We start from the raw sequence: 18,584 nt of genomic DNA, 5'->3' as shown, positions 1-18,584 counted from the left end.
ACTCGCCCTTTATCCCCCGAGCTGCCACTCCCCGTTCTATTTACTTCTTAGTTCCCCTTCGATGCAATTTGTCCGCATTCTAGGCACAAAATTACCCATCGCTGTTGCACCAAGCTTCTTTTTCTACCTGAAGTTTCATATGTAAGGATATAGCATTAAACTGCATTTGCTTACTTTCGAAATTCAAAATATATTTAAATGTTGCAATCGTCGAGAGAAATTGTCCCGTGTATCTAATAAATTATTGTCGTAATCGAAGTCTCTTGGTCCACGTCGCGCGAGCATGGAATTTAATTTCGCAAAACATAACGCTCTGAGTGATTAGTTATCGAAGCGCCGTCGATTTAATTAACGCACGCATTACAGCAATTCCAAAAGGCTGCTGCTGCATTTTCATACGTACGTACGTGTGCAGAAATAATCTAGTGAATTTACCGACACTCGTGGGAGGCGATAAACGCGAGAAAATACGAGACCGCGCGAGAGATAACGAAAAGCTTGGACGGGATCCGGAACGAAGGCTATGGCCTTGGGACTTTTGAAAACTTCTTGATGACTCACACTACATATCGGCACTGTAATTACCCGCTACACCGAATAAATGAGCACGACCGTGGGCGAGCGTGGGTGCGCAAAAAGCCTCGGGGGGAGACTCGCCTCGCGGTACCAAATTAACTTAATTTCCGCCGATGACACGACGCGCTGCGCGCTCAGCGCGTTTTCTCATGTTGTATTCCACTTTTCATACGGCGACATACTCGCCGCCGTTCGCCTTGAAAGCGTTACGCGGACAAGGATGTCTGCGGTACCCCGCTGTCGCTTTCAAGCATCTCGCGTTTTAATTGCTTTAATCTCGACGACGACAACAGGCGACGAGGATGCGGATCTCCCTTAAGACCTCTTGCGCGCGCGCGCGCAGCCATCCGATGGTCTGAAATATTTGAGATTCCTTCACGCCCTCTCCGCGCGTCCTTAAACGCGCGCCGCGGATCGTAAAATTCATAGCCACCTCTAGCTCGGAAATATTCACCGCGGCGAGACAAGGGCTTGTCGATGCGGCGCATAATCGCGACGATTTCGATATAAACGCAACCGCTCGCTTCGCGGCTTGTTAATTTCTCGGATCCGCGACGCGAAAATTATCTAAGAATACTCGTGGCGCATTTTGTATCTCTGCTTTTACGTTTGATTCATCCGATCTTTACAACTGCAATGTAGAATGAATTTGCGAATGATTAAAACAATATCGTTTTATTGCAACGTGTCGTACAGTGCGCGGCAGTTTCTGAGAATCGCGTGTGCGCGGGAGGCCTCCGAGAACACCCCTGAGAAAACGCGCCCCCATAGCGATTCAGATCAAGAGCCGAGGCGGAATAACAGCGGCGGGTGCACGCAGCGCCGCTGACAAATGAGTTTGGTCAAGTGCAAGTGAAATGCAGCTGCAAAAAGCTGACATGGCCCTCCGATCGTCGGAATGGAATATGGGTAGCCGGTCGGGCCGTGTTCCCGTCTCTCCATCTCACTCTCTCATCTCCTACGTTTCGCTGGCTGCTGCCTGCGATTCCCCATTAACGGACGAGTCCCTCTACACGATCCTCCACCATCGTGCATTATCCACGGTTATGGTTTTTCGGCCGTGGATGCCTCGGCGCGGAGAGAGATGCGCGCAGGCGAGATGCATTCTCGCGGCACGGCAGAGACGCGTCGCGTAAAACGGAGATGCCGGGAAGACGAGAAGACGGAAAGCCCGATGGAATCCGCGAGGCATTATTGTCGTGAGATTATGCGACGATCGCGGTGAGAAGGCGAGGCTCGACTCTTGCGCCCAAGTGTGTCACAGGATTAATTGTGCTTTCTCATTACAGAGTGACGGGAAAAAAAAGTTTATCTGAAAACAAACAAAATTCTAAAAGAATAATGTTTGATCGAATTTTCGCGCCGCGTTAGCTCGAAATAGACGAAATATTATGCAGATGAGAGCAACGATAGATCGGATTCACGCGATTACGTCAGGTTGTCGACACGAAGGCAATCGTCTCGCAATTATTGCGACAATCAGTTTGCTCTTCTCGAACGAAACAACCCGAATGGATCCGGCGCAGCCACCTTCTGCGCACGCGAGCAGCGCGCCTTAATTTACATTGCCGGTTTAAAATTACCATGATTAGGCGCAGTGAGCGGCGGACCCCGCTGAATGCAACATACATCCCGCTCGCAATCGGCGGTCGCATTCGTATGATAAATAACACGAGGGCTCATACGTTACACGCCGTAGTTACAAACAAAACACATACGCGAGTCCGGAGGAGCGCAACGTGGGGTACGGTTGAGGGGCGGCGAGGCAAAGGAGGAAAGGGAACGGGAGAAGGAGAGAAGAGCGGGCCCGAAGAGCGAGTAACGAATATCTGATAGCGAATCCCCGGCATTTCCGCCGTATTCTTCGGCTCTCCGCGAAACGAATGTTGGCCCCTCTCGATACCGCGCGTGGCCCCCCGCGCGCTCCTGAGAACCGATGTTACCACGGAATCTCTTACCCACGCGCTTTGCCGCAATCACACTCTCGCCCGTGCAGAAACAAGGGACAGCTTTGAGGGAAGAAAGAGAAGCGGAGAGGATGCTTTTACTTTCGATCGGAGATCCCTCTCTCCCCAAACTTCATATTATTTCGTCCGAGGGGTCTTGTCTCCGGTGATATTCCAGGTAGAATAAACGCGCGCATTGGCAAATTAAGTCTTTTTCTCGTGACATTACTCGCGATCTTCTCTCCGTTAGCACGCACAAGAGCCATTATGTTGTTTTGCATGAAAAATGTTACGGCGAATAAATAAAGGCCTTATTTCGGTTAATCTGATATTCGTGACAAAATGTTCCGCTTTACATGTTAATTATTACGGTATCTTCTTCCTTCGTGAAAAGTTGAAAGAGATTCATGAGAATTGCGAATAAGAATTTGAGAAATAATCGGCTGTGTTTATAAATAAACTTTTGTACGAATCCTGAAAAAGGAGCAATCGAAAGAAAAGAACCGATTCATTATCGATCATAAGCTTGAAATCACCGGACATGAATATTAATAATTCATATCCGCAAAACCAAATGTCGCTTTCAACCTTCTTGCGTCCATCCCCTATAATTTGAGGATAACGTTTCACTTCTACCGAACCACTCACGCACGACGTAAGTGCCCTTTGTCATATCGTGGCAAGGGTACGCCCGAGCTATTATAATATCGCGACGTGCAATTAAACTCCCGAAAGTTGTCGACGTGGAAAAATGTAGCGGTACTCTCGTCGCGCGCTATTTTGCCCGCGCGATAAATCTACGCTCGGGCGCGATTGTTATAATCTACGCTCTCGTCGCGATATTTATTTGTTCCAATTAAGGATTCGGCCGGTACAAAGTATATCATCGCGCAATGGACGGCGAAAGGCACGACCTCGCCCGAATAACGTCGTGGGCAATTTCGCGACGGCAACGATTATCTTAATTTTCGAATCTCGTTAGCGAAATTTAATGCAAACAGAGCCGCGCGACGGCAACGCGCGACGTCCTTCAAATTTATACGTACGCATTACGCATTAAGAGCCGAAATTATTCGCGTACGTTATAATGCCGCGGTTGGCCTTGCTATGAGAATTGCGCGCCGGGACTCGTTCGCCAGTGCAATATCTGCACACGGTTGCAAGCCTATTTACCTTGGGGGGAAAATATCGCCGTGAAAGTGCCTTATATTGTATAAGCGGACACTTCAATTATAAACTTGAATCGAAGAATTAATCACATTATCATAGTGATTTAAAATACCTATACGTGTAAAGCGAATGTTGAAAGTAACGAGGTAACTCGATCGCAAAATTGCAATTTGCAAGGAGGATTATCTTCATCTTTCCAACGTAAAGATCTTTTACCGATTACTGTTACCGAAAACGTTTTTACAGAATGATAGTAATGGAGAATTATTGAGATTAGATCAGTGACAATGGTATGCGTGTGTGGTAACACCGTATCGCTCTGCTGCCGCGCTTGCGTACATATAAATATAAGCATTAGAATCAGTTTATTCGATTGGATTGAAAATATCTATCTTATTGCTCTCTCTCTCGAGAGAGAGAAAAGCAGATGCATAGGCTCGCGCCAGCGGAATAAACACCAAACAGAATCTTTTACTGGTAAACATCAATATTTTCCTCGAAGCAGCACGTACCACCAACACGCATTCCATCGGTTACAGATGGCGAACGATGCGAGCGACGGTGACGCTTGCGTTCGTGCGTACTATATGACGAGCGAGCAGGACGCCACGCGCGTTGCGTGCATGTCGAAGAGAGCGAAGGAAGAGAAGGAACCGCGCGAGAGAAGTGTCCGAGGTGCCTTTCAGTTCGAGTTACACGAGGTGGAGACGCCGCGCGCTCCACGCCACGCCGTCATTCACGCGCGGCGCTCATCTTCGCGCTCCTCGTACGAGGCGAAACGGCGCGAATCGCGCGTATCCATATTCATTCCGCGACCAGCGTGTCCGCGGGATCTTCGATTACGATTGCCGATGCCTCGCGTAAAATCGTTGCACGCCTTAAAGCATCGAGGTAAATCGATCGACACGTACGCTTGTCGCGCCGTAAATGCATATGTGTTACCGATTACGTCCCACGCACGATTGGCGAAATCACAGCGCGGGGGAAAGCACGTGCTAGCGTTAACAAGGCTGTTCCTAAAGAATAAGACGCGATTATCGCAAGTAATCTTGCAAAAATATAGAATAAAAGTATTCTTTTTACACTTGTATTGTGCCGACTTCTGACTTACCAAAATGGATTACAGAGACATTTGAGATTAGGTGCAAATGGTGAGGAGAGAACTCGATATTGACACACGTATAGTCGTGAGAATCGTAAACATTTTATATCGTGCAACATGAGAAGTCCCATCGGTCCGCGATAAATTTTATCTTGCTCGGAGTTGATCTTTTTCTCATAACTCGTCCTTGTAATTAATCTCATGTAGCTTACAACCGCTCAGCTAAAGCGCACAGAATAGTGCTAGTCCGGCAACCCACTTCTGACAACTCGTTTAGGTGGAGATCATTCCGGTAACGAGGGTCAAGTTACACCCCGGTCACACAATGGCCATACCGCACTGTCGGCCAACGAGCGCCGTGACGTAAGATGCAGCTGACCCGGCGTGTAATCGAGACAGAGGATCGACGATCCTAAAATTCTTTAACGTCGCTACGCTTAGTTCGGCCAACTGATTACAGATTTCAGGCCGATAAATCTGGAGTTCGCATTTTCTTCCGCCTTGAATCAACTCTTTCGTTAGAGCGTATCTCGGTATCGGGTGTCTCAAGCCTTTGCTTATTTTACTTATTGGGTAACTTCGAATTCGCAACGATCTTTCATATTTCATTTTTTGGCGGAAGAATAAATAAACCGATTTGCAAGTATGACAAAAGAGATCGTTACTCCGGAACTTTGTTTTCAAGCCCTCTAGCCGCACTGTAAATCCCGTCGCGTCAAAGATTATCAGACGCGAAATATCATGCGGAACAAGCGCGCACGGTGGGAGATGCATCGACATACGCATAACGCGAGCGCGGGGAAACGTCAGCCATCCGAGAACATCCTACAAACAAAGTACGCCACGAGGCGTACGAAGCTAGACGACAGGTGGCCGTGCTTCGCCTCTCTCGAAAGTCAAGACTTCGACGAAGATCGTGAGCGATCTTTCACGTAACTTCAGCCCACGATGGAAGAAGATAAAGGGCCGAACAGGAGCGTGGCGCGGTGATTGGATTGCGGTAGCCGAGAGAAGTGTGGTAGTAAAATAAGTGGCAACACGACGTTTAAAATGCAGTTTCAAGCGCCGAATCCAATACTCCGAAGGGACGCCGAAGGCTTATCCGATCCTTTTCCAAGCGCATTACTCAGAGACACAGGCTGAATTCTATTAAATTATCTTATAAAGTGCATTGTGTCAATTTCAATCAAATTTACAGTTTGTTGTAGCAATGAAACAGAACGTAAATTTGCATGATTACTATGAGGAAGTTGAAAAAACAATGCGAGACGATGATATCTGAGATGATAATATTCGCGCAATAAAGGCGTACTTTAAATCATCCTTTATCAGTAATTGTTTCGAGCAACATATCACAAACGCGAGATACAATGTTCTGGCTCTTGCATAAACCTCGTCGACACGGGCGATATACTGCCGAGAAACTTCCTGGTTCTGTGCATACGGAGCTCACTTTGGGAGAGTCGTGCCAGCCAGATACTAGATAATATTTTCATTCCCGACCCTCTGAATGTCTTTCCCGAGAAAATCGTGGCGTTTATCGGGCGCTAGAAAATGAAACGATGAGCGCATGTGCTTTTTGAGATACACGCCCCCGCGCAACACATAGTGTCACGAATTACCTCGCAACGTCTGCACGCGGTTCCACGCCTGCATTCACGGAGCGAAGACGCCAGCAATCTCGCCTACGTGCGTACAGAGTGTTTCAAAAGTATCGCATACTCTTGCGCGCGTGCACGATCAATTTAAAGTTCGTTAATTCTATTTATGCAAAAACTGTCTGATAAATATGACGCTAAAGCTGTATGCAATTAATTAGGAAAATGCACGCTTTATTGTCCATTTTTATATTTCTAACGAGTTTGCCATAATTTGCTAATTTCCGTCAATCCTCCGTGAATCAGAAATTGCATTCGCTCAGTGCGGACTTGTGATTCGTAGACAGCGCGCGACTTCTGAGACACAGTGTATATTGAACCCGATTCCCGGGAAGGGGCATTTAAGCCAACCAACCACCTGCTGTTAGTCTGATGCTGCTCACGACATATCTCTCTCTTTCTCGAATCTCCCTCCCGCTGCCTCTCGCTTTTCTCCTCTTCTCTACGCCTGCTGTCCTCTCGCCACCAGCATCCCTCCCGCTCTACCACCCGTCCGCCCTTCGGCCTCGCCTTGCATTCAGACGTATTACGGCATCGTGCCGATTCTCGTCCGGCGGATGAACCAGAGCTAGTTATGCAAGTCGAAAAGGCGCAGGGACGCAGCAAGGTCGCCGGCGCAGCGACGGCGATGATGACGACGATTCCTCCGACCTCCCGCTCGACGGCACCGCGAGGTGCGTCCATTCAGCGCGGCGGTATCCTCCTTTCTCGGCCTTTCGCCGTGTTTGGGGTAGCCACTCGGCAGAAAGGCGAGTCGAATAGAAAATTACTTGCACAATTTCTATTGCCTCTCCCATCGCTCGTTGAAAGGGACAAGCGAATTGTTGCCGGTTACTCGACTCGCCTCTCCTCGGCCTTCATACGGATCACGCGGACGTGAGCGTGCCAGCTTCGCAGAGGCGAGTCTACAAGTTAAGCGCGAGGATGCTACGTTGCTTAGCCTCGGTTATCAGGCGCTCGCGACGCCGTGTAAAAAAGACGTCGCCGGGCCACGCCCGGTCTGATAATGGGGCAGCGCGTAACTCGTAACCCGACGATAAAGGCCGCATTCCAGTGTATCCGCACGATGGCGCGCATACACTGGCACACCGATGTGAGAAACTGCGCCACGGAGACGCGAAATTAGTGTCCGACTTGCAGGCAATGGCATACGCGATATAAAGTTAGAGATGGCGACGTAATAACGACGAGCCGCGAGATCTCCGGTTCCATCCGGTCCGCATCGCCGGTCTAATTACGACCGGGCAGTTAATCGCTCCGCGGTTTTCCAAGTTTCGCCGATCGTCGATAAGAGCGCGGATGAAGACGTATAAATAGACAGGTAGACCGAACGCAGAAGAAGAAGAAGAAGAAGAAGAAGAAAAACAGAAAGAACTCGCTCAAAGAAGAGAGAGAGAGAGAGAGAGAGAGAGAGAGAGAGACACGGAGGGAAATTCTCCGAGCTCAATCGTAACGCAGACAGAGTGGATTGACCTGGACGATGAATCCGACGAGGACGTCTCTCTTTCCCGCCACGGAGTGAAACCGAGAAACGGCGAGCGGAAGCCTCGCCTGAACCCCGCGGTGCTCGGGGAACGCGGAAACGTGTCGGGAGTTCGCGCTCAACAACGGTAGGATAGACGCCGCTTGATTGGACGTTGGTTTAATTAAAACTCGCCCCTCGCCCGTCTCACTGCGTCATCGTCGCTGCCGGCGTCATCGTCGCCGACCGACCGCAGCGCGTCGCGCGGGGTGCAATTTATTTCGTGAAAGGCCCCCCGAAATTAAAACTGGGCGTCCTACGCATTTAGGCGTGTATTCACATGCCATATTTAGTCTAAAATGTCTGATCGTCTGATCTTCCGCGCTCTCGAATGCCGTGTACGATCTTCGCGGGAGAAAATCTGCAATCTGCGGCGAGAACGATAATCTCTCCGCGGGACCATTTATCCGATGTTCGAATTGACTTGAATAGAATAATGATGACATTTCATTCCAAGTCGAACTCAATATCAAATGGTACTTGTTACGTAACGCGAAACATTTCTTCATTGAGTAGCAGGCAGGGTACAAAAGGGTAATCGATAGTGATCGTGATACACTGTTTTGCGAGATCTACGAGACACACGATAAGCTTCGTTACAAGAAACTACCTGTGATTGAATTGTTGAAAACAATAATAGTTACACTGGCACTCAATTAAATGACATCGCTACCACTTTATCATTATTGAAATATTACGTCAATAATTCACGATTGAGAAATGATCTAGCTAATTGAAATGTCGTGGTAACATAAATGGTTACCCGTTTTAGTTCTCAATAACAATTTCTACATTTAATTCGCTAAATCGAGTGAATAGAAGAGTTTCAGATCGGATCTTTCATCAAATTTTTCGACTCGCATCAAATTATATCTCACATCACATATAAGGTATCATGAATCAACGTTAATCTATTCATTTATTATCATGTATCGATATTGCAAATCAAATGCAAAATGTGATTAATAGTTTTTAGCTTTGAAACTGCTGACACATTTATCCAATCTTAGAGAGTTAAGAAATAATGAAAATTGCAATACGATTTGTTAAGTAACAGGCTAGCATCTATAAATAATCGCATAATAATCGCAATAAATAATGCGGCATTAAATAATCTTTAATTACAGTTGGAGCGTTCGCGAATGGGTCGTTAATTGAATGCTGACATAATTAAAACTCCTGTGCTTTCATTACTGCTACATCATTATCGCCGATGACGCGATATTACATAAACAATATTAAAAAATGTTACAGCACTCGGACATAAATTGGAACGCGACAAGAGTTTCGCGCAAATCCTCTCGCTTACAATAATGGCTATTATTTACGAGCGGCACTTTGAAGAGCGCGGAGAGCGACGCTCGGGGGTCATCGTAGTTCATCGACAGGATACTTCGCGTTAAGCATATTAGCTCGAAACGACGTTCCGAGATTATGTACTAATCCCGTGAATCTCACTGCCACGATTACGTCGCATTAACCGTTTCTCTTCTTCAATATCTGTCGAGAATCTCGATTCAATCTCTTCGCGCAAAAGATCTCTCCCCGACGCTCCGTCTGACGCAATTGATACGAGATATCTCGGGATATTGGATTCCGAGACGCGCATCTCGCACGGAAAATGTCCGATGCACGTTTGAATTGCGAACGTCGAGATTGCGCAAATTGACCCGCGTCGGTTTAGCTCCCGTGGATTTATTTGCCGCGAAAGATTTGGAATGGCTGCTCGAGGAAGTATCAAGGAACTCGTAGACATATACGAGGTCTATCGTGTCGTAAACGCCAGAGCGAAAAATACGCGCGCGGGGAGAATCCCGAGGCAGGTGGCGAACCGATCGTATATCAAGCGTAATATAGAATTGCCCGGTAATACCGGAATAATTCCAGGAAATCCTAGACGGTCCGTTATGCTATAATTACGGCGGTGAGAGCAAATTCGCGTCTCGTTGTCGTGTAATAAAGCGCGAGGAGAATTCGCGCGGCGCGCGCATACAAATATATCCGCGAAGAATGAGAAGTTTAAGCGGAATCAGCGCGACAGCTACCGGATTGATGCGAACCTGTTTTCTGCGCGATATGTAAATGAAGGTAAATAAATGATTATCTTGTCAGATGGGTTCTTACTGTATACTTTAATAAAATAAATCATCCGTGCGCGTTTCACAAATGAAATATAATTACCGCTAATCATACCATTTCGCGTTACATCTATACTGGACCGAATGAGAAATAATAACCATGTCGGATTGTATTCAGGTGCCATCGCACATAACGATACAATTTAGACGTATTTATTGAATTTATCTCGCACATTTGATTTATAATTTAACTATAAATTAAATTTTATTTTCCACGTTTTGTCAACATGGCGCAGCCTCCTTCAAAGCCGTTCCTTACTTGGATGATGTGAAAAAAAATTTAAAAAAAAAGCGAGATAGAAGTAGAGAAGATACTCCGCGGCCGTTAATGTCTTATATAAACGAGAGGATATCGAAGTTAAAAGCCTTTGATCTCTGAGGAACAATACGAAACTTCTCACAAGAGCTTCCGCGACAAGCGAGAAAGAGAGAGAGAGAGAGAGAGAGAGAAGGACCGAGGAGTCGTATCCATCTGAGCATCGCATCGGAACGCGATCTGTCGAGTTATCGGTCTTATCGATCGATCGGCGTAACGACGAATTTCTGTCGAAGCGAGAGCGAAGCGGGAAGATTAAGGTAAGCGCGCGGGGGACGGGAGGGGACGGGAGAACGGCAGAATGGAAAAGATGATTGGCTGAGAGTGAGAAGAGAGGCGCGGATCCTATCGGAAAGTAATTACCGGGCCGGTCGTGCGGTCGTAATTAATCAAATTCCGCGTAGGGATGACGCGACGAAAACGAATCGGCCCCGCGGCCAGGGGAATCCATTAGTGAAACACGCGTGTCTCGCGTGTATTATCTTCGGCTGGCGCGGCATACGGAAGAGTATTTGCGAGCGTTGCGCGCAGGGTGTGTTGTGTGTGTGTGTGTGTGTGTGCGTGTGTGTGTGTGCGCGCATGGGACCTTGCGCTCGCACTCTCGGTACACTCGCATTCGCTCGGCGTTAGCTTCCACTTGACGCGCACGATCCTCCGATCTTGCACCTTATCCAACTAATTGTGTGGAACTCCCCCCCCCCCTCTCTCTCTCTCTCTCCCCTTCTCTCCCTTTCTATCCGTGGCGGGAGAACCGTGACTGATCGACGGGTCAATCGAGGTCGTCACTCGGCGCATCTCGCTGCGCTTCTTCTTGCCGCTTATCTCCGATTACGCCGCCGCGGAGCCATCGCGTTTTCCGCGGGGCCGCGCGCGAGAGATGGGAGCGCGGAACGGATTAAGTGTAACTCGGAAGAAGTCGTCCGGAGTCCGGGGGAGAGTCCTGGGTTAACTGACCCTGAGCTGGCGATTCACGCCGTCCCTTACTCGATCACAGTGCTGTAATACTGTAGGGCGGCCGTAGCGTCTTGCGCGGCTTTGAAAGTAACGGCCGCTTGACGAACACTTGCACGCAACAAATTGCGGAATAGGTTTTCAAACAGAATTGTCGTCGCGGCTTACCTCATATTTATATTGCTTTTTCACAATTCGTGAAATATATACCATAATTCAGTGAACGCGGAAGAGATTAATCCGTGACTGATAATAGAATAGCGGCGTGTGCAAAACACATCGCGCAAAAGTCTCACCGTGAAATTTCTGTTCTTATCGCTTATCGCTTCTTATCGGCCGATCGCGCTACGAAAAGGGATGTGATTCGTAACACCTGCGATTTTGTCGATACGCCAGCCTTGATACGCGGTTCTTTGTTTTAGCTTCACAACGTAATAGTAAAGTAATGGGAGCACTTTGTTCCGCGGAGAACAAGCGCGGTTTCGGCGAGATGCTCGATAACGCTTTTTGTTTAACAATATCATTACTCACGGCAGATATATGTTACCTTCTCACCATTTATCGTCGGTTACATTACGAGGCGGATGATGCGATCGTGTAATGCGAAACGACTTAAGTGTAATTTCACGATACATAGCACGAATACTTCTCTATTAACGCGAAATACAATCCCCGATGTGTGACGCAAATGGAAGCAATCTGTCGACGCAGCTTCCTCAACCGAGTCATAAAATCAGATTTTCCTAATAACAGCCGGTTTTTGTACTTACATGGATAAGCAAGCTCGTAACATTTGCGCTAATGACGAAAAAAGGAAAGGAATCTAAGTACACGAGCATCGTATCGCGACACACGTTTAAGAGTGTCGCGATTAAAACTATCAATGGAATATAATATTTGACACGTCGCTCCGTGACTGGCCATTAATATGCAGGCAAAGTGCTGCGTGTATGTAAATCATCTAATGGCATTCTGCGCCGGAGAAATTCTCAAGTGCTTCGTTAACTGCTCCGCATCCATAACTGCCTATCCTATCGATAGACCAATCAAGCCGCGCGCGCGATCGACCACCTACACGACTTTCCTGCAGCGTGCAACGATCGGAAAGTGGTTTTCCCTCTGAGCACTGCAGCCGGTCGGTCCGCGCGGGATGAGATGCGTGCGGCGGAATGCGCCCAGAGCTCGATCGAGCGGCCAAGAGAGAACGCTCGGGACGAGGGGTTTGCCCCGATGATCGATCGTGAAATTAAGTGTAAAACTCGCAGATGCTCACGAAATCCGATCTCGCATGCAACCTTCGGATTCCGTCGGTCGGTCAACGACTGATCTATGAATTTTCCCCGTTTACTTCGTAATGATCGGGACGTGAGCGGTACAGTTAGAGAAAATTTATCGATTGTCTTACGGTAATATTGAACATTTTAATCAAATCTTTGTAAGCTCGCTGTTATATATTTCAAGGATGCGCAAATCGAAGTTCCTATCATTAAAATTCTGTACTTAGTTTTTCCAAGTTAACGTTAATTGAATTCTGGCTCGATATCTTTTCCACGAGCACGTATGTTTGACCTACTGAAATGAACTTGCACTGTCTCGAGGCTTCCCAATTTCCGCGGAGTCGCGCAAATAACGAGTTCTTTTTAAGGCGAATGCGTCTCTCGGGCGCTTGATGTACGTGCGAACGGGGTCTACGCTTGGCTTAGCTCGCACACTTTCCCGGCGCAACAGTCGCACCGAGTGCATTGGAAAGTGTGGCTCACACGCAGTTTCCCGTCCCTCTTCTCTCGCCCCTTCATCTCTCGCGATCGTCTCTACCTGTCTTATAGCTCGGCACCGATCTACCTACCGAGCGCTTTCTCTCCCCGACGCCTCGATGCATATACACACGCACTTAAGAGATCGACCTCTCTTCCGTCCCCCTCCTCGGCACCCGTTCTCGCCGTCGTTTCGTTAAACTTGGAGGAAACGCTCTGCTGCAGCCGCGGGCTCTTCGGCACGGAGTGATCGAGAGTGACCGACTTCGATCGGGATACGAGACACGGTCCGATTTTAACGTTTTAACGCCTTCGGCGCTCTCGACGGATCCGGCGAGTTTCTTAATCGTCTCTCATCCTCTCGTATCTTTGGTATAACTTAATTGAGCAGTTCATATGAGAGATAGTGTATAGAAAAAAAAAAAATGAGAACGATATTGATCGCACAGATTTAATTCTATTCGCCATCGTTTTTTACAGCTGACCGAACGCTGAAAAAAAATTTTTTTTTTCTAAAAAAACGATTTCTTTTCCGACAACAATAAAAATTAACAGATCGAGCGTAAAATATACTCACCGGAAAATTTATACTTTACGTAGCAAAGTTACGATAAGTGCTATCGCGGTAATGAAGCTTTTAAAAACAAACTTTTACGGTATACGTTATCTTCGTTCATTAACACGACGGTGCGTATCAATGATTTTATGGTATCTTGTACCGGACATTTATGATGTACGTAGACAATCATGCGATGTTGATGAGTCGTGCATCCTTCAATGTCATCTGGGGAATAATGCAACTACTTGCATTATCACGATTACTTAACAAATTATTATCTTTAATGCCTTGGAAATTCATCTATCAGCGATTAATCATTGCAATTGTGCAAAGAAATATTTTAAACAATTGAAAACGTATTTCCTTTTTTTTACCGATCTCTAAAATACTTCAGAGAAAATACGTGTTGAGCTTTAAATGAGATTTTTCTCGAAACTTTGTAAATCGAGAATATTAAGTATAACAGTGCGGGAGAAAAAGAAGTATCGATCGACGATCGTAGAGAGTACAGATTTTTCTCGTTTTGTCCCAGCCTGTGTGTCTAGTTCTTCCAGCTGGCAAGAATTTTACGAGCATTTCTTCTTAACAGCGTTATGCACCGCAGACTCGCGGGAGCTCGATCCCGGGTCTCTCGTAGGAGTTCTCAAGCAATCACCTACTTCTTACAGCGCGTACACACCTTCTTACCGTCTTCTGCTCCTCGTCAGACTGATAGTCAAGTCGGCATCGTTTGTCCGCGCTGCCGTTGCAAAGCATCACACGCGTGTGAAAGGGAATTTTCGAAAGTGCCGACGCGGCGTTGGCACTAAAGTTGAATTTTTCACGGAATCCCGCGCGCCGAGAATAATCTCCCGAGAATTCCAGCCCGAAATTGCAGTCTTCTCCCGTAGGTGACATTAACGCGAAGTTGCAGTACGCATTGACGATCTAGCTCGCTTCTTATGTAATGCTTTTCCCGAAGAACCGCGTTCAAATTTGTAGGCGCATCGTTTCTTCCACGATTGTTTTCAAATACTATTCCGTGCATTTTGTAATCGACAATTGACAGACTGTGAAGAAATTCTCGTTACTCTTCTATATTGAAAAAAAATAGTTAATAATAGGTCTCATGTTTCTGTTGACTTTTTCTAATCAAAAATTTTGATTCCAGAAAGACCTGCGGTTGGGAATAACGGGAGGAACGATGAATCGTCTGGCACGTCACTATCGAGTAGAGAGGAGGACGTTGAGTAATCCAGGGACACTTGAGAAACCCGATAACGGATGGTTATCGGCGTGCAGTGCTGCTAGGAGCGCGGGAAAATGATGGTAATCAACCACACCGATAAGGATAATCTTCTTTTTTTCTCCCGCTAAACGATCGCCGCGCGTTGGCATTTATTTTCAGCCGGCGCACCGGCGCGAATTATTCGTGAGAGGCATTTCTGCGGAGAAAATCGCGCGATTCGACGCCGCATACGTTCCACTTTATGTGAAACACATGGACGAACTGTTGAAGCTACCTTTTTAACGATGTGTTTTGCTACGATAAGAAAAAAAGACATTTTATTATTCGTATCTCGTTCGATCGCTTAATAAAATGAAAAAATGATATGGAGGATGTAGTTTGTTGTTGTACAAAAAGCACATACTTCATTCGTTCATTGGTTCATTGCGTTTTTATTAAAGAGAAATTTGGGTAATGCGCGGAGCTCGTGGAATGTTTCACAAGGATGACTTTCTAATATCCGTGATTAGTCCGCGCGCAATACGGCTATTAACAAACGCGATATAAGTCATTATTACTGTTCGGTGAGAGGCGGTCTATTTTTCTATCAACGGCTGTCTGAGATCCGGTCCTTATTATTCCTGAAATGGGAATCCAGAATGGAGAACGCGGACATTACGTATATCACACGCGACTCCGCACGGTACACTTTCACACGATACGCCATACGAGATTTTCAGCGTGGAGAATTAAGCGCGAACGCAAATGACCGCGAAATAATGTAATGAAACATGCAAACGAAATCACATTCAAGGTAGCGAATCGAGAAGATCTGATCGTTAACCATTCCTCATAATAAAAAATTGATAAATACCTCACAGAGAGAAAGAGACACAAAACTATTTAATCCTACATTAATTCAGCAGAATAATAATTATTTTATTTTTAGGCAACAATTATGCGAAATATCGTCTTTAAATCTTATATTATCCCGCGAGACTGGGAGAGATTCTTGCATAATCCGCACGATATTGTGATAAATAGAGTTTCAATTCAATTCAGCGTGACTGTCTTGTACTGTCCTGTCGGCACACAGTGCCAATAAAAGAGATTTAGATGAATGAAAAATAATTTTCATACAAAGTGCGACGTAAGTCATATTTGGAGTGTCGAGAGTGCCGCGGCGTGATAGTTTAAGAGATAAATAACTTGATATACCACCAGTTCTAATCCCGTAGGATATGTAAACGCATATTTATGTGCGCCATAATCTTCATTACATATTCGCTGTTTTAATTTAAAGTTACGCGTGTGTGTGTGTGCGTGTGTGTCGTGCGAGCGCGAGCGCGAGCGGGTTAACGAGCGCGTGTCGCGTTTTGCAATTCGAGCGAACCCCGAACAAAACCAGATTCGCATTATGTGGCGCGGTATTACGATTAGAGCCGCGTGTGCAGCACGCTCGATTGCATAATCCGCTCGTAAATAAGCGGGCGCGAGCGCGTATGCTCATTTGTTCGCCCGCTCGTATGAAAGAATGTATGCGGTGTCACCTGTCGGCGGACCAATCGCGTCGTGAGAGAGAGAGCAGTGCGAATATATATATATATATATATTATCGTAATTATGACTTTTCAAGACTTCGGAGCAACACTATCGAAGCGCGCGACTTTGCGATTGCAGCGGCGACGGCGACGGTGGCGAACGGTGCACGCGAATGCATATACATATATCTCTGTCTCGTCGCTGCGCTCGGGAATGCGGTCTATAGCGCGTAGGATTGAGAGCGGACCGGCGAGAGGAAGGGAGAGGCCGAGGAACAAGCGGGAAGGAGAGTGAAGAGGCGTGCGAGAGCGAACAAGACGGAGGAAATGAGAAGGAGAGAGTGGTGAGAGCGGGTGAGAGAGGAGATGGGAAGAAAGGGCGAGCGAGAAAGACGCGGTGCGAGACGCGGCGCGGGAAAGGGAGAGGACCGGGGTCGAGGAGAGGAGGCCGTGGAGAGACGAGGAAGCCGGGTCCCCGTGCGGGTAGAGGAAGGAAAATAGAGATAAAGAGCGACGGAGGTAAGAGATGAAGAAGCAGAAGAAGGAGAGGAGAGAAGAATCGTCGAACGGGAGGGAGAAAGAGAGCGCGCACGGCAGTCGTAAACGGCAACAATTGCTGCGGGCGTTGCCACTCGAAAGCCCGAGTGCCTAATGCCAGATGTCAGACGGTGGTTAGAGTCATTACGGTCATCACTTCGTACCGCGATACACCGGTGCGCACCGGCGGCCGATGTGCATCGCCGATGCGCAACGGCGTCGCCCTCGCATCTGCGCGAGACAACAACACGCAACGAACAGTGTTCCGAGAGCGGCACCGCTCTCGATTCCGTAATCGATTCTCGACCCGGCCGTTCGAAGCCGATCCGTGGAAAGCGCGTAGCGACGCTCGAAGCGGGCTCCTCCGAAGGAGGGAAGACGGTGGTGGAGCCGAGCGGAGGAACGCCTGGCTGCGTTTTTCTCTGCGGGTTCTTCGCCCTTCCGCGCGCTCGTTCCTCGAGACGGACATGCAGAGACGCGGACAATAGGCACCGTGGCTTAATGATTCTCCATCGCCGGTTAGGACGGATAATAGGAGACCTGCGCGAGGATGAATCGGAACCAGTGTTCCACGACGTGTAGGCCGCGCGCATACGTACACACGCGGGACGTGTACGCGCGCTCATTCCGTTATTCCACGCGCGAATATTGTTAGAATACGTGACAGAGATTGGTGCCCGTTGAAAGCGCGATTCCTACGCAAACTACGAGGATCGCCGCGCTAAAAAGATGAATTATATCATAATTAAATAACTCGCAGCGCCGATGAAAGCGATATTGTGCACACCGCTTCTTTCATATTTGTATAAATTTCTCCTCTCATTAAGCAGGCCTCACTCGTAAAATTCAGCATCCGCCGTTATCGAAATCAAACGGCCGCGCTGAACGATAAACGAAGGCGAGAGGACCGATCGACAAGCATGCGCGAGAGCAGAGACAGAAGTTTCTTAGGAGTCGGAGTGTGAGGACTCGACTCGCGCGAATCCAACTTCCAAAACCCGTTTCTACGACGGAGCCGCCGTAGATCTGGTCTCCGTTCGCGAGGCAGAAGGAGCGGGCGAGTGCGAGCGGGGCAGGGCGGGGGTAGGAGCGAGACCGACAGACGGACAAACGAACGGAGAAAGGGAGAACGAGAACGGGAGAAACGCACCAGGTGGGAAAGGGAGAGACGAAGGACCGAAGGGGTGGAGCCACAGGGGGATGGAGCGAAGAGGGCGTCCGGGCCCGGGCCGGTGCCTGGTTCCGATAGAGAGAGAGAGAGAGAGAGAGAGAGAGAGCTCGGATGAAAAATCTGTAATTATAATAATTACAGCCGAGCGGACAACAATTATAAATCATCATTGAACTAGGCAGCGAAACGCCAATAAAATATATATTGTACCGGGGGCAGCCATTAACATTGGGTCGCGTTGTACACGCAGGGCGAGGACCCGCCGCCGGACGCATCGCCGGTCGTGCCTCGCGCAAGCCGATTGAAAAATGCACCGAGTTTATTCCCGTGCAATTTCCATCGGCATTAAAGCGGACGACAATCGAGCGAGAACGAAAAAGATGGAACGCGCGCAATAAAAAAAAAAGAAACAGACGATCGTGGAAGGAGGAGAGCG

The 18,584-nt window shown here is 47.7% G+C and overlaps 1 protein-coding gene and 1 long non-coding RNA gene across 4 annotated transcripts in view; one reads left to right on the top strand and one right to left on the bottom strand.

Moving 5' to 3' along the window:
• LOC105672241 (uncharacterized) overlaps positions 1–17,608 on the top strand; it is a 74,890-nt gene extending 57,282 nt beyond the window's left edge. Inside the window, exons 3-4 of one of the 3 annotated variants that reach the window (XR_001100776.2) lie at positions 14,843–15,000; positions 15,849–17,608. This is a non-coding gene — a long non-coding RNA (uncharacterized lncRNA). Of the gene's footprint in view, positions 1–14,842 lie in introns of all 3 variants that reach the window. The other 2 variants (XR_001100774.2, XR_010890113.1) reach the window with 2 other exon arrangements.
• ds (dachsous cadherin-related 1) overlaps positions 1–18,584 on the bottom strand; it is a 293,968-nt gene that overhangs the window by 269,522 nt on the left and 5,862 nt on the right. The gene's annotated exons all lie outside the window — the stretch shown is intronic.

Source organism: Linepithema humile, chromosome 4 (assembly GCF_040581485.1).
Source record: "Linepithema humile isolate Giens D197 chromosome 4, Lhum_UNIL_v1.0, whole genome shotgun sequence".
NCBI classification, from domain to species: domain Eukaryota; kingdom Metazoa; phylum Arthropoda; class Insecta; order Hymenoptera; family Formicidae; genus Linepithema; species Linepithema humile.
This window is presented reverse-complemented; position numbering and strand designations above follow the sequence as displayed.